The sequence below is a fragment of the Lichenostomus cassidix genome, chromosome W (genome assembly GCF_008360975.1).
Source record: "Lichenostomus cassidix isolate B80296 chromosome W, HeHo_3.0, whole genome shotgun sequence".
NCBI lineage: Eukaryota > Metazoa > Chordata > Aves > Passeriformes > Meliphagidae > Lichenostomus > Lichenostomus cassidix.
Window position 1 is genome coordinate 17146458 of NC_139510.1, and position 14668 is coordinate 17161125.

Below are 14668 nucleotides of genomic sequence, written 5' to 3' on the forward strand. Positions count from 1 at the left end.
CCCAGACTCGAACTCAGAAACACAGTAAGATGACACCGAGACTTGAACTCATAACCAAGGCAACCGAGACTTTAACTCGGAAACACAGGGGTTCGGCGCCTAGACTCAAACTAGGAAACCGGGAAAACATGCATGCATCACTAGTGATTTTTCCAGTATCTAATTAAACCGTCTCCCTTGTATTTTACCCCAAAGTAATGCCTTAAACAAAAAAAAAAAAAAACAAACACGGGATCTTGTGTTGAACTCACCAGATTCCCGGGACCGAGAGGTCTCTCTGGATGAAATCTCCGTGTGCGCTGGGGAGACACTCACGTTCCCGGAGTCCGTGGAGTGATCAACAGCATCGTCCCGGCGGAGTCGCCAAAAAATTGTCACCGAATCTACGGGAAAATAAGAAAAACCCTCTAACACTGTATTTGAAGTGATAGAGAATCAGGCATTACTTTATTTGCTGGCCAGGATGTGCCTCGGAAAGTATTCCAAGAACACATAACATCAGAGAATTTTCTCCCGAATTTTATACAGTCAAAACCCCTGCTGGAGGTGGTATCTGGTGAATGTCTGTGATAACCCCATGACCTGCAGATGTTCGGTGGGTGGCCACAGTGTCCTGCAGATGTTCTGCTAATGGTCTTTATCTTTCTGGTTATCTTCGGGGTCACTCCCAATCCATGGTATGTTAATCCCATCTCCATAGGGTGATACTGTATCTCTTAAAAAAACGAAAGAAAAGTTCCTTTCCCTAGGTAAAGTAAAGTAAAACTAGCTAGAGAGATACAATAAAATTTCTAAAGTTATATTGTTTCTGACAGTAATGGGCAAATTGTAAGATGCGTGTAGTTACTGTATATAAGCAACACACTTGTAAAATCACGTGTGTGTGCAAGGTTAGGTGTTGTCTTTGCCTCCTCAGGCCTGTAATAAATGATGCCTTTCCTGACACTAAATTGCTGTTAAGGACTCTTTATTTGGGTTTTTTAGAAATTTGGTGACAGTTATTGGTGAGCCAGCCAGAAGATCGTCCTTTGAGCCTTAGTGGACCTGTGTGGTTGACAGGCCTCCAGCCTGCACCAAGGAATTGTCAGGAGAGACCTTCCACTACAGACTGTCAAGAGGCTCAAGGCAAGATCCCTAGGATAAGTAAAGGTGTCATTTAAATTACTTAATCTTGTAGAATAAGGGGGTTAGAGTTCCCCTGTCTAGGATTTGAGTCCCTGAGAAGTATTGGGGGTTAAAGTCCCGAGGAAGGGAAGCATTAGGGGATTGGAGTCCCCTCTGGATCAGGGAACTTAAAGCAGTGTTATATCTGTCCAAGCTTGTAGCTTTGGGAAAGAGAGAAAAAAATAATCATTTTGTGCCACCATGAACGCTATATGCTCCTCCCCAGTTGTGCAGTTCAGCGGTGTGCGGCTGCTGCCACCTTGGCTTGGGTGGAAGAAGGAAGAAAGCAAAAAACCAGACTCAGTTTAAAGTACCAGAGCTTGGCCCCGGCCTTGGATGGAGCTGCTTTTTATGGTGGAGTTTTTTCAACTGTTTTGCATTCCTTGCATTCTTGAATTCTGATAGGGGGTGTTTGTGTATGAGAGTGGTGTGTGTTGATTTGAGTTTTCTGGCATATTAACACCAGGTAGCAGGTATAAAATATATTTGCTGAGAGAGTGTTGAAGCGTGATTGAGTGTTTGCTGGGGTTTTGGAGTGTCATTGAATGTTCCCTTATTTTTGCATGCTTGGTTGAAATCGTGTTTGTGGACTTGAAACGCCCTCTTGTGTCGGTTTTAGTGATTGCAGGCTTGGCAGTCCTTTCCCCCCGCCCCCCCGCCCCCGTACAACCTGGAAACCATTGCAAATCTCTGAGATAATATTGAATATGGGGACAGTTTCTGCTAAAACTGAAGTGGGAGATGATATTCCAAATTCTCCATTGAAACGTGTATTGAAACACTGGAAAAAGGATGGGAGGAGACTTGTGTCAGGGCTGGTCCAGTGTGTGCTCTGGGTTCATTGTGTCTGTGCTGTCTGTGTCTCTGCGTACGTGTGTCTATTGTTGTCTGTGTGGACACTGTATGTCTGTTGGGGAGGCAATGCTAATAACAGCCCAGAAGGGGGTGCAATTTGATCGTAAAAGAGTGGGGAAACAGAAAATTGACTTTTTAATAGATACTGGAGCTACTTATTCAGTATTAAATACAAACCAAGGAAAAACCTGACACCCCATTGGTCAGGGTGGTAGTCGCAGTCCGATTAAGCAGTGGTTGCATTGCTGTTTGTTGGAGGTTGGGGAAGTTGGAATTTTCCTCCATCCTGTTACTAGGCGACAAATGTCTAAGTGCTCAGAGCTATTAAGTCTTTTGTAAGAGACAAAGACTCTGGGCTGGGTGTGGTGTGGGGAGGAAGCTCTCCCAGTGGACCAACACTCGTTCCTCGAACACTGGGAGGAAAGTGACTGCTTTTGGCTTCTGTCTGCGACCACGGGAGATCCAACTGTGCTCTGCTTTCTCCTTCTGGCTGGGTGAGCTTTTGCTGGGAAAAGGCATGGGATTTGGCCTCCTTTCCCCACCAGGAGCACGCGCCTTTCCCGGCTGTGTTTTGCAGCAGCTGCGGGGGAGCCCGGCTCTCGCTGCTGCCCGCCCCTCGCTGCTGCCTGCCCCGCTTGCTGGAGTGCACCGCAGCGTCTGCCGTGAATGCAGAGTCCCTACCACCCTGCTGGCCGCTCCGAGCTGCCTGCCGCGCTGCTTGCTGCCGGCCTGCCCGCCATTACCAGCTGCTTGAGGCCGACCTGACCCTGCACCACAGCGCCATCTGCAGCTGCTCGGGAGTCATCGCGCCCGCCCTGCCTGACCGGGAGCTCAACAGCGCCCCTGCTGTTTTTCGACCATGATTACACCGCACAGGAAAGTGCCGGCAGCCCAAAAAGACATCTGCCACTGGTTTTCTGGTTTTGTTTGTTGTTGCTATTCCTGTTATTGCTTGTTTACTCTGCTATAGATACTAGTAAAGAACTGATATTCCTTTCCCCCATACCTCTGCCTGAAAGCCCTTGATTTCAAAGTTAAAATAATTCAGAGGGAAGGAGGGTCACATTTTCTACTCTAAGGGAGGGTTTCACCTCTCTTAGCAGGCACCTGTCTTTCAAACCAAGACACTGTTGAAATGATGTTTGCAGTCTTGTCAAAAGCAGTGGTTCTGTGGAAGGTCTGGTACTCCTGTGGAAGTTCGGGCCCTCCTCTGGATGTCCAGTGGTGGTGGTGGTGGTGGTGGTGTCCCAGTCCCCAAACCCCCAGATTATATACCCTCAAAGTCCAGGCAGGAATGTTCAGTACCTCCCCCAGGGCAGGGAGTTTCACAATGGGTTGATATAGTCCTATGAGTCATAGGATATTTTTGGAGTCCTTGATGAGCCATCCCTGGCTGATGTTTTCAAGTTGTTTTGAAAAGTACCCCACAGGCCTCTTGAAGTCCCCTACCTTCTGAGCCAAAACTCCAAGGGCGAGGTGCTGACGTTTGTGCACCAATAGCTCAAAGGGCATTGTTAGGCATCAGGGCCATCTTTAAGTTACAGATCACATGTTCACTCTCTGGCCTTCCCAGGCCTCCTTAATTCAAGACCATCCCTCACAAGAATGCTGTTAAATCTCGGGCAGTTGCAGCTTGGGGAACCTGGCAGGTGGCCTCTTTTCTGTCTGTTCCCAATTTCTGCTGTCCTGGAATTATTTCAGACCCTAGGTAGGTACCTTGCTGTTTCATGATTTGAGCTTTTCCCCAGGATACTTTGTAGCCTTCTTGGCCTAGAGTCAATTCCATGCACTTTTCATTAGTTTCAGTTGCTAGTAAGATGTCATCAACATACTGCAGAACCAACCCTTCGGGATTCTGCCTTTTCCAATTCTCTAATTCTTTTGCCAATTGATTCCCAAAAATCGTTGGACTTTTTAAAAACACTTGTGGTAATACAGTCCAGGTAAACTGAGTCTCCCAACTGGTTGGGGGATTTTCCCATTCAAAAGCAAAAATGGCCTTTGCTTATTGAGAGGTATGCAAAAGAAGGCACCCTTCAGATCTATTGCTGTAAACCATTGATGATATTCTGTTAACTGGCAAAATGGGAGTGTTATGTTCTGATTTACATTCTATCACTAATCCAAATTCCCTGAAATTCTCTATTAGACTCTCGATTCCGCTTCTAGCTTTTAATTTTAAAGGATATTGTTTCTGCCTTACTGGTTTTGATCCAGGTTTTAGGGTAATGCTTACAGGCCGAGTTCATTTGGAACGTCCTGGAGTTCCACTGGCCCAAACCAAGGGTGTTACTGCATTTTCTATGGCTTCCAGTATTCCTCCAGAATTGTCTGGTTCTGGTATTCCCTGCAATATAAAAGTTCTTGCCTCAATGACTTTTAGTCTCATAGACTAATAATTGTACTTCTCCATCTTTAAATATATAATCCAAGAACAAGTTTCTTCCCAAAAGTGGAATCAAACACTCTGGTGAGTTATGCATCTTTTGCCAAATTTAAAATTCATGGGGTTAAAGAATGCCCTGTTTCTCTGCTTTCCCTGTTACACCAACAACATGTACAGTTTCTTAGCCTAATTTTCGTTGGTTCATATTTATCTCCAGTGTCTATTAAAAGTTAATTTTCTCTTTTGTCTTTCCCCAGCTGTATGTAACCAGAGGTTCAGCTGGGGTTCCACCCCCAGTTCCCATCAGTCTTGATGTAGGGGTAGCTTTGCTACCTCTGCCCCCTTCAACTTCTGGGGCCCTTGGTGTCCAAAACCTTTCCAATATGCACACTGATTTAGCTTTAGTCCTCTCTGGGCAGGGCCTCTCCCTGTCCCACGATCAGATTAACATTGTGTCTTTCTCTCCTTTCCCTTTCCAGCTCCTGTTTTCTTTCTCTTTTCTTCCTTTCCTTTTCCTGCTTCTTTTCTCTCTCTCTCTTCCCTTTCCCATCTCTTTGATAGCTATCGCCTCTGGTTTTCCCATCCCCTGCTCATTCTCTTCCTGCTTTTTTTCACTTCCTGCTTACCCTCTTCCTACTTTGCTGTTCATTCTCTTCCTGCTTTCTGTGGAACCTAATAGGATTTTTCCTTTTTTTTTTCCTTTTCTTTCAGAGAATTTTGTCCCATTTGTTGCCTAAGAGATGGTAACGTGGATACTTAAGAGAGGCAAAAGAAGTAGCCAAGGTGGGGGGAAGGGTGCAGCTCACCACTCTCTTAGGTGGGGGATTTTCTCTTGGGAAGGACAGAGATACTGTGAGATTTTGGCTGGGGGGTCAGGGGCTGGGCACAGCTCCTTGCTGTCTCTCGCTCTTGCATTGGAGGGGAATGGTTGAGTTGCTGCTACTGCGGGGAGAATTTGCTGCCACGGTGGAGTCCAGCCCTTTACTGTTTCTTCCTTACTTTGGGTGAGCATTTGCTTGTAAGAGCAGCCGTTGAACAGGGATCTTATTGACACCTGATCGCACTGGAAAGGACCCTCACCATCTATTCAGGTGCCTCAGGGGAAAATCTGGGACCCTGAACCCCTCCCCCTTCCTGGAGGGCACACCTCCCGGCTGCATGCAGCAGCTGCTTGGAGAAGCCTGGCTGCCGCTGTGCAGCCCCACTGTTTTTCTGCCACTAGTCCGTGTTTTTCACTACACTTTAACCCAGCATCCTGTGCCGTCTGGGACACCTTGTGGCTTCTGCTATAACTGCGGAGTTTCTGCTACATTTTGTTTGCTACCTGTGGTGTACCTGCTTCTGCCGTTTCAGCTTGCTTCCCCGAGGTTCCTGCTACATCCCATTTTGCCATCCGGAGGGGCACTGAGACTGGCTGCCCCTGTGGGTTTGTAAAGGAAGCCCCTTTTCTCTCTCTCTCCCCCCCCTGCCCCAGCTCACCCGCCATTATCACGTGAGGGAGATGCGGCTGAGCTCGCGCCACAGTGCCCCCTGCAGCCACGGGGGCATCATTGCACCTGCCCTGCCTGTCCAGGAGCCAACAGCACCCCTGCTAGCAGTGACCATAACTACACACAAGAGGAAAGTGCTTGACAGCCAAGAGAAGGCTGTTATTTGGTTTCTGTTTTTGTTTGTCATTGCTGTTTTTTGCCTTTTTATACATAGACATATATATATTAGTAAATAACTGTTATTCCTTCTTCCATATCTTTGCCTGAAAGCCCTGAAATTTCAAAGTTATAATAATTCAGAGGGAAGGGGGTCACATTTTCCATTCCAAGGGAGATTCCCACCTTCCTTGGCAGACACCTGTCGTTTAAACCAAGACAATTATCTAGCAGAAAATGGTTTCAAATACTTTAGTTACTCTCTCACACCCAGGCATACAGTGTACACACACAAACAACATGAGACACACAGTGCACAGAGACATAGGGACAGACACAGAGACACTCAGCACAGGCACAATACACTGAGAGCACACACAGTGTACATAAAGCTCACATGAGACACCATCAGCTGTAAAACAGTGCCATAATCCAAGGCACCACCCTCCCCCAGCCACCTGACCCAACCATCCAGTCCACACACCAGCCACAACACTCAGCCAGCCTGGACCCAAGTTTCTTCCCATCCTTTTTCCAGTTTTCCTTCTGTCTTCTCTTTCTTCATGTCCTTTTGTCCTCTATTATAAAAGACCATTGTTGGAGGTTAGGGAATTTTCCCCCGTTTTGTTGCTAAGCAACAATAAAGGCCGGGTACTTCAGAGAGACAAAAGAAGTTGCCAAGCTCAGGGGAGGAGGGCACCTGGTTGCACTTCTCCTATCCGAGGGTTTCTCTGGAAAGAGCAGAGATATCAGGAGAAGTGGGCTGGGAAAAAGGGGAGCTGGGGCAGCTGCCAGCCCTCTTGCTTTTTCGGCTTCAGAGGAGGACGGTCGAGCCGCTGCCAGGGGATGGGGGGGATGGGGGGGCGGTAGGGGAGAATTTGCTGCCGGAGCCCAGCCTTGTCCTGCGGGTGAGCATTTGCTCATAAGAGCGGCCGTTGCACTGGGACCTTATCACCCTACCTCACCAAACAAAGGACCCTTCACCATCTGCTTGGGTGCCTCAGGGGAAACCCTGGGATCCCCGAGCCCCCTCCCCCTCCAAGGGAGTCTCTCTCTCGGCCATGTTAGGGAGCTGGGCAGCCACTGCCCAGCCCCCGCCATATCTCTACCACTGCCCAAGGTTTTCTTTGCTACACTGTAACCAAACACCCCCTGCCTGCTGGGACACCCCGCGGTTCCAGCTACAGCTGCAGAGTTTCTGCTATCTCTTGCTTGCTACCCTGGGTGAGCCAGCCCTTCCATCCAGCTTGCTACTTTGAGGTCCCTGCTACTTTCCACCTTGCTTCCCAGCCCGTCCACCATTGCCGTGCGAGGGGAGATGCGATGGGACTCGCACTACAGTGACCCCTGCAGCAGCGGGGCAATCATCGCACCTGGCCAGGGGCTCAACAGTGCCCCTGCCGGTTGTAACCGTAACTGCACCAAAGGGGAGGGCATGTGACAGCCCAGAGAAGGCTGTTACTGGGTTTCTGGTTTTGTTTGTTGTTGCTGCTGCTGTTGTTTGTCTGCCTTGTTATAAATACTAGTAAAGAACTGTTATTCTTTTTCCCATATCTTTGCCTGAAAGCTCCTTAATTTCAAAGTTATAATAATTCGAAGGGAAAGGGATCACATTTTCCATTGCAAGGGAGGTTCCTGCCTTCCTTGGCAGACACCTGTCTTTCAAATGGAGACAACTATCCAGGCAACTTCTAAAAGTTTCCCTAAGTCATGAGTCTGGTTCTTTTAACTTCCTTTTAATAGCTGGTGCTGAGTTCCCTATGAATATGGCAGCCAGCTGTACAGCCTCCCCAGGTTACTCTGGATTGATATTAGTTTATCTCCTGGTAGCTACCTTAAGGGGTTCCTCAAACTCACTCACCGTCTCATGCAGTTCTTATTTCACCTCATAAAGTTTAGACCAATTGATTACCTTTGGCATTGCATATTTAAGGCCAAATAATGTCCATCTTTAATATTGTTCCAGCAAAACCGTCCCGTTCCTAGTGTTGGGGTCCTAATGGGGGTCCTGGGAGGGAAAATACTATTCAGCAGTTCCTGGTAACCTCCCCTCTGTGTCTATCCTGTCCACCTCCTTCCTAGCAGTCCTGAGTACCATCTCTCTTTCTGTAGAATCTACTAGATTATCTAGCAGAATTTGGATCTCCCTCATCTGGATTCTGGATCTTGAGAATAGTTTCAAATACTTTAGCTACCCTCTCTAGATCTTCTCTATAGATTCCTGCCCATCTCACCCATGCCTCAAGGTCAATGGGGGAGAAAGATACCTTTACCATGACTGGGCCACGAGAACCCACCCCTTCCCAGAGTGGAGCTATCACCTTCTGTTTACCCATCTCCTGCTTAACTCCCTTCTTACCCCAAGTTCTCCTCGCCACCGGCTTTGAAATTACCTCCTGTTTCCCTCCCAACTGCTCACCCCCTCCTTGCATTTCCCCATTATCAGACTGTGCTGGTTTTGCTTGGCCCAGTTTTTGGTAGTGGGGGGGGCCACAAAGACGGCTCTTGTGAGAAACTTCTGGAAGCTTCCACCATGTCCAGCAGAGCCAATCTCTGATGGCTCTGAAGATGATGGACATGCCACTGGGCAAGCCTGGGCCAATTAGAGATGTTGGTTATGCCTCTGTGATAACATATTTAAGAAGAAATCAAAACAATGTGTGCACATAGTTCTTTTTAGCCAGAGAAGGAGGAGGAGGTGAGAAAATGTGAGGGAAAACAACATGGAGACACCAAGGTTGGTGGAGAAGGTGGGGGAGCAGGTGCTCCAGGCACCAGAGCCAAAAATCCTCTGCTGGCCATAGTGAGGATCATGGGGAAGCAGGTTGTACCTCTGCAGCCCATGGGGTCCACGGGGGGTGCAGAGACCCACTCACAGCCTGTGCGGAGGTGCCCACACCAGAGGAATTCACAGAGAACTGTCTCCCGTGGGAGGGACCCCATATGGCAACGCAGGGGAAGGACTTCTCTCCCTGAGCAGCAGACAATCTCGGTGATGAACTGACCTAAACCTCCACACCCCGTTCCCCTGCGCTGTTGGTGGGAAGGAGGGAGGGGTTTGGGGTGGGAACAGTGTCTTAAGGGTTTATTTTACTTCTCGTTATCCTCCTCTGTCTCTGTTAGTAATAAATCTCACTTTGTAACTTTAAGAGGAGCCTGTTTTTGTCCTTGGAGCGTCTCTCGGTCCTTATCTAAACTCATGAGCCCTGTCTGTGTTAACTTTTTCCCTCTCTCCTCTGCCCAGCTGTGGCAGGGGAGAGCAAGTGAGCAGATGTTGTGGGTGCCTGGCATTTGGCCGGTGTGCTAAACCATGACACAGGCACAACCAGATTCTTTATCCCCACATCTCCCACATCTGGTGCCCCCATAATTTCTACATCATCCTCCTCCTGTTGACTATAGCATTTCAAACAACGGTGTCCGATATTACAAGAGGAACAACATTGCTTCAGTGTCCTATCCTTCACCCCTTCCTTTTCTAAAGCTAGCACGAGAGAGTCTGACAGGGCAGGTAAGCACCCCTTTTGCAATTCGGGATGGTTTTTCAAATTAAAGAACAAATCCACATCAGGCACCTCACTTCATTTTCCGTCTTCTACAAAACAACATCAGCTCTAAAAGGGTGTTATAATCTAAGTTACCATTCTCCAGCATTTTATGCCAGCAGTTTCATTTATATGCTGGCCACCACTGATTACAATATGGAATTAGTTTAGGTTTACTTAGCAGACCTCCTCCTATATTTTTCCATTGGTTCAATATACATTTCAAGAGAGAATTTAGAATGTCATCTCCCACTTCAGTTTTAGAAGAAACTGCCCCCATATTCAATAATTACAAGTACATGAGCTATTACCTTAGAATGGTGTGACGGTGATTTCTGGATTCATAACGGAAGGGGGGAGGGGGGAGGGGGGGAGCTGCCAGACCAGCAATCACTTAAAACTGACACAAGGGGGCGCTCCAAGTCCACAAATGCAATTCCACTCGCAACACAAGTCCCACCAAATACACAAAAGTAAAGCAACATCCAATAATACTTCAAAACCTCAGCAAACTCACACTTCAACACTCTTTTAAATTTATGACAGATGTCCTTGTGTTCATATGCCGGCAAACTCTAACACACCACTCTCACACAGACACACTCTCAAAATCCAAGAGAAATGCAAGGAATGCAAGGAATTAGACCACACTCCAGCCAAAGCTGGGGCCAGGCTCTGATTGTAAACTGAGCCTGTTTTCTTTTCTTCCTTCTGCTCCTGAGTCAAGATGGCTGCAGTGTGCTACAGGATGGCAAAACCGCAAGCTCAGTTTGATGATAACTCCCGGGGACTACCTCTGACATATATTACCCCTTTTCTTCCCTTTTTCCTTCTCCAAGGGACTTGAACCCCTAATACTTCAAGGACTCAAACCTGGAAGGGAGAGAAAATCCCAAGGGGGAAAACTCAAATTCCCCATCCCCCTCCTTTTTGGTAAGGTTACCCAGAGGCTAAAACCCTGTGAACCTGTGAACCCCTTACTCTTCCCTGTTCTGGGGACTCAAACCCCCTTGTCAGTAACCTCAAAATAATTAATTTAAATGATGCCTTTACTTACCCAGGGATCCTGCTTGAGCCCCAGGTGATAATCAGAAGTTGAAGTTCACCCTTAGAATCCCTCAGAGCCAACTGGAGATCAATCGGCTGCAGATCTGTTGAGGCTCAAGGCTGAGGTCCCATCTGGGTCACCAATTGCTACTACCAAATATCCAAAATATCAGAATAAGACTCCTTAAAGCTAAAGTTGTGTTAAATAAGGCATCATTGATTCAGGCCAGATCTGTCTTGGTTTGAAAGACAAGTGTCTGCTAAGAAAGGTGGAAACCTCCCTTAGAATAGAGAATGTGACTCCCCCCTTCCCTCCGAATTGTTATAACTTTGAAATCAAGGGCTTTCAGGCAAAGATACAGGAAAAGGAATAACAGTTTTTTACTAGTATCTATAACGAAGTCAACAATCAACAAACAACAGTAGCAACAACAAACAAAACCCAGAAACCCGTTGGCAGTTTGCTCTTAGCTGCCAGACACCCTTCCCCTTTGGTGCAGTTACCGTCACAGCCAGCAGGGGCGCTGTCGAGCTCCCAGACGGTCAGGGCAGGTGCGATGACTCCCGTGCAGGTGCAAGGGGCGCAGTTGTGGCAGAAGCCATGGTGCATTTCGACAAGCGGGTGGGGGGGCAGTGACAGCCGGGCTCCTCTGAAGTTGCTGCAAAGTGCAGCCAGGGAGGCGCATTCTCCGGGTGGGGAAAGGGGTGGGAATCCCATGCCCTTTCCCAAGTGAGAGCTCATCCAGCCAGAAAGAGGAGGCAGTGCAGAGCCGGACTCTCCGTGGTCGCAGCCAAAGGAAGGCAGTAGCTTCCCTCTTCTACCTCCAGTGCCCAGTGAGCAAGCTGCTACCAGGTTTCTGGGTTTTGTTTGTTGTTGCTACTGTTGTTTGTTGCTTGTTGACTTCGTTATAGATACTAGTAAAAAACTGTTATTCCTTTTCCTGTATCTTTGCCTGAAAGCCCTTGATTCCAAAGTTATAACAATTCGGAGGGAAGGGGGGTCACATTCTCTATTCTAAGGGAGGTTTCCACCTTTCTTAGCAGACACTTGTCTTTCAAACCAAGACAGATCTTGGCCCCCAAATACTCCTAGCCTTATGCAGAAGTGATTCTACAAGTGTGGTGCTTATATGCAATTGCTACATATATATTACAATTTACCCATTACCATAAATCCCACCCCAAGTTTCCAGAGATTCAGTCCTTTGTTTTGTCTATCACTGTATTCTTGGGCCAGATGTCTTCTTATCTTCCCACCGTCCTTGCTGGAGGACCAGTGTTTGCATGCCTTGTTTCTCTGCTAAAAGTTTCACAGGCACGGTAAAAATTGAATTAACCCTTTTGGTATCAACCTCACGCCATGCGCAGGGGGATGGCTTTCCTTCCAGTGTGCAGTTGGGTGGCACCAGGTTCATTGTGATAAGCAATTGTGTGTGAATCATTCGCCTATCTTGTACACTCTATTAGTATTGTGGGTTTAAGCCCAGCTGAAAATTAGACACTACACAGCTGCTTGCTCAACCCCATCTCTCTTCTACCCCCACCCCAATGGAATGGGGAGGAGAATCAAAGTAAAACTTGTATGTTGAGATGAGAACAGTCTTATAATTCAAAATAAAGCAACACACAGTAATAATAGCAAATTATAATAATAATGACAATAAAAAGGGAAAAAACAAGTGATACACAATGCAATTGCTCTCCACCTGCTGACCAATGCCTGACCCCCTTCCTGAACCCAGATCTGCCCCCCTTCCGGGTAACTCCCCCCAGTTTATATACTGGGCGTGATGTTCTATGGTGTGGAATAACCCTTTGGTCAGTTTGGGTCACCTGTCCCAGCTATGCTCCCTCCCAGTTTCTTTTGTGTACCTCCTCACTGGCAGAGCATGAGACAAGGAAAAATGTCCTTGACTTAGGATAAACACAACTTAGCAAAAACCCAAAACATCAGTATGTCATTAACACCATTCTCATTCTGAATCCAAAACACATCACTGTAACAGCTACTGAGAAATTGACTTTCCAAGCTGAAACCAAGACATTATCTCCACCCCTTATTCCATACCATTTATGTCACGCCAAGTTTCACACTCCCCATTATCCCATTACCTTCTCTATTTATCTGTTTTGATGGATATACATAGAGACATCATTCCCTTAGTCTATGGAACACATCTGTCCACACACACAAAAAAAATGTTTCTTGACTTTGTTTAGTCTTTGACTTTGGCCTTCATCCTTGGTAACAGTTTTTCAAGGAGGAAAGATGGTGTGAGGTGTTTGATTGTTGCATGTTGCACATTTGAGTCAGTTCTGATTCCAGTACTGATGTGCTTGTTCAGTTTTACTCAAAGTTCACTGGTGCAAGTGTGACAATAAGAGGAAAGCCAGCCTCAGATCCCCAGAATTCTTGTGGTTAAGATTGATGCCGTGAGGTGTTCAGTGAGGTGATGTGCATGCAGCTGCCATAGAAGTGGCAATACACAGTGTTACACAGTTATTAACATAATACATTTTAATTAATTGGCTGCTCTCACCTGCCGAGACACGGAGGCTTGACAATCCAATATGGATTTACTACAAGCTTCAGTTTATTGATTTACAGCATACAGTTTTATAGTGTAGTTAACTAAATCATGCATATTCTGTAATCGTACAATATTATTGGTTATATACTTCCACGCCCTAAGTTTGGCTACTTGCCTTAACATGTATCTATGTTTATCTATAATGCCTGATTTCTGCATATTTGTTACCAATTAACGCATTCTCGACGGCTCCCACGACTTCTATGTTGCAGGAAAGTCATGGTGACCTAGATCGCTGATTGGATGCAGGTCTCTAATTAATAGTTGGCTGAATATGGCTATTGTTAAGAAGCGGCTTGTTAAGTGTTAAGAAACAGCTTATTTAAGTCTGTATGTTCTTTTTCTATTAGCTAATTCCCCACAATTCCCCTGTTTTTCTTTACGTGTTTGTGCAAGCCAAAGCTAATTTACTGTCTGTGATAATGATTTCTTCAAGCATTGCAAAGCACAAGGTAGAATAACAGCTATGCCAACAAAAATAAGTAGAGCCACTAATCCTATTTGCATGATATAGCGAAGGCATCTTGTTATACTTTAATTACCTCAAGGAATCCCAAATAGGCCGTTGTTGTCTTGCACAGTTATCTTTGTAATATGGTTTTTAAGCTATTGCAGCTGTTTATGTATGGACTCACCATGATTGCTGAGGTTAAAACAATACATGCCTTTAAATTCATCACAGCCATGCTTTGAGCTAATAAGAGAAAATCTATTGCAGCTCTGTTTTGAAGGGTAGAAAAGGGATTGTATGGTGACGAAAGAGGGAGACAAATTATGTTTTGCCCTGTCAAGTTGGCTAGAGTAACCCACAAATTTGTTTTGTGCTGCACTGGAATCTATGCTACAACAACAGAGATTAGGCGAGCTAAGGTTAGTGAATTCACATAATGACCTTAACAACACATCTAGAATCATCAATACAGTAACAGTAACTGTTCTAAAAAGCGAAATTACATGCTCCTAGCATGGAAGCAGCCTGGCCTCAGCTCGGGAGAGTCTGCACCTTATGGACAAGAGGACTCATGTTGCAGCAGAATTCGGGCGGGATGTTGCTCATGAGATTGGACCCACGCCAAAGAAGTTCCCAGAGGACTGTCTCTCGTGGGAGGGACCCCATAGCTAAGTAGAGGACCCCCTTCCTGATGGACTGACTAGAGAAAAAACCCCTTACCCTGCCCCCTGCCCATGTTGTTGGTTCGGAAAGAGGGAAGGGGGGTGAGCAGAGAGACCGCTTCTTAAGAGTGAGGGGGTGAGAGCAGAGAAACTGCTGGAGAGAGAGAGAGATAAGTAGAGATAAAGAGTATTTGTAGTAGAAGAATTGTGGTGATGAATAGATTTATGGACCTGCTCTGTGGACTAAAAAATACCCCACATCCTGCCCCTCTACCTGAGCTGTTGGTTGGAAGGAGGAAAGGGGGTGAATCAAAAATGGGT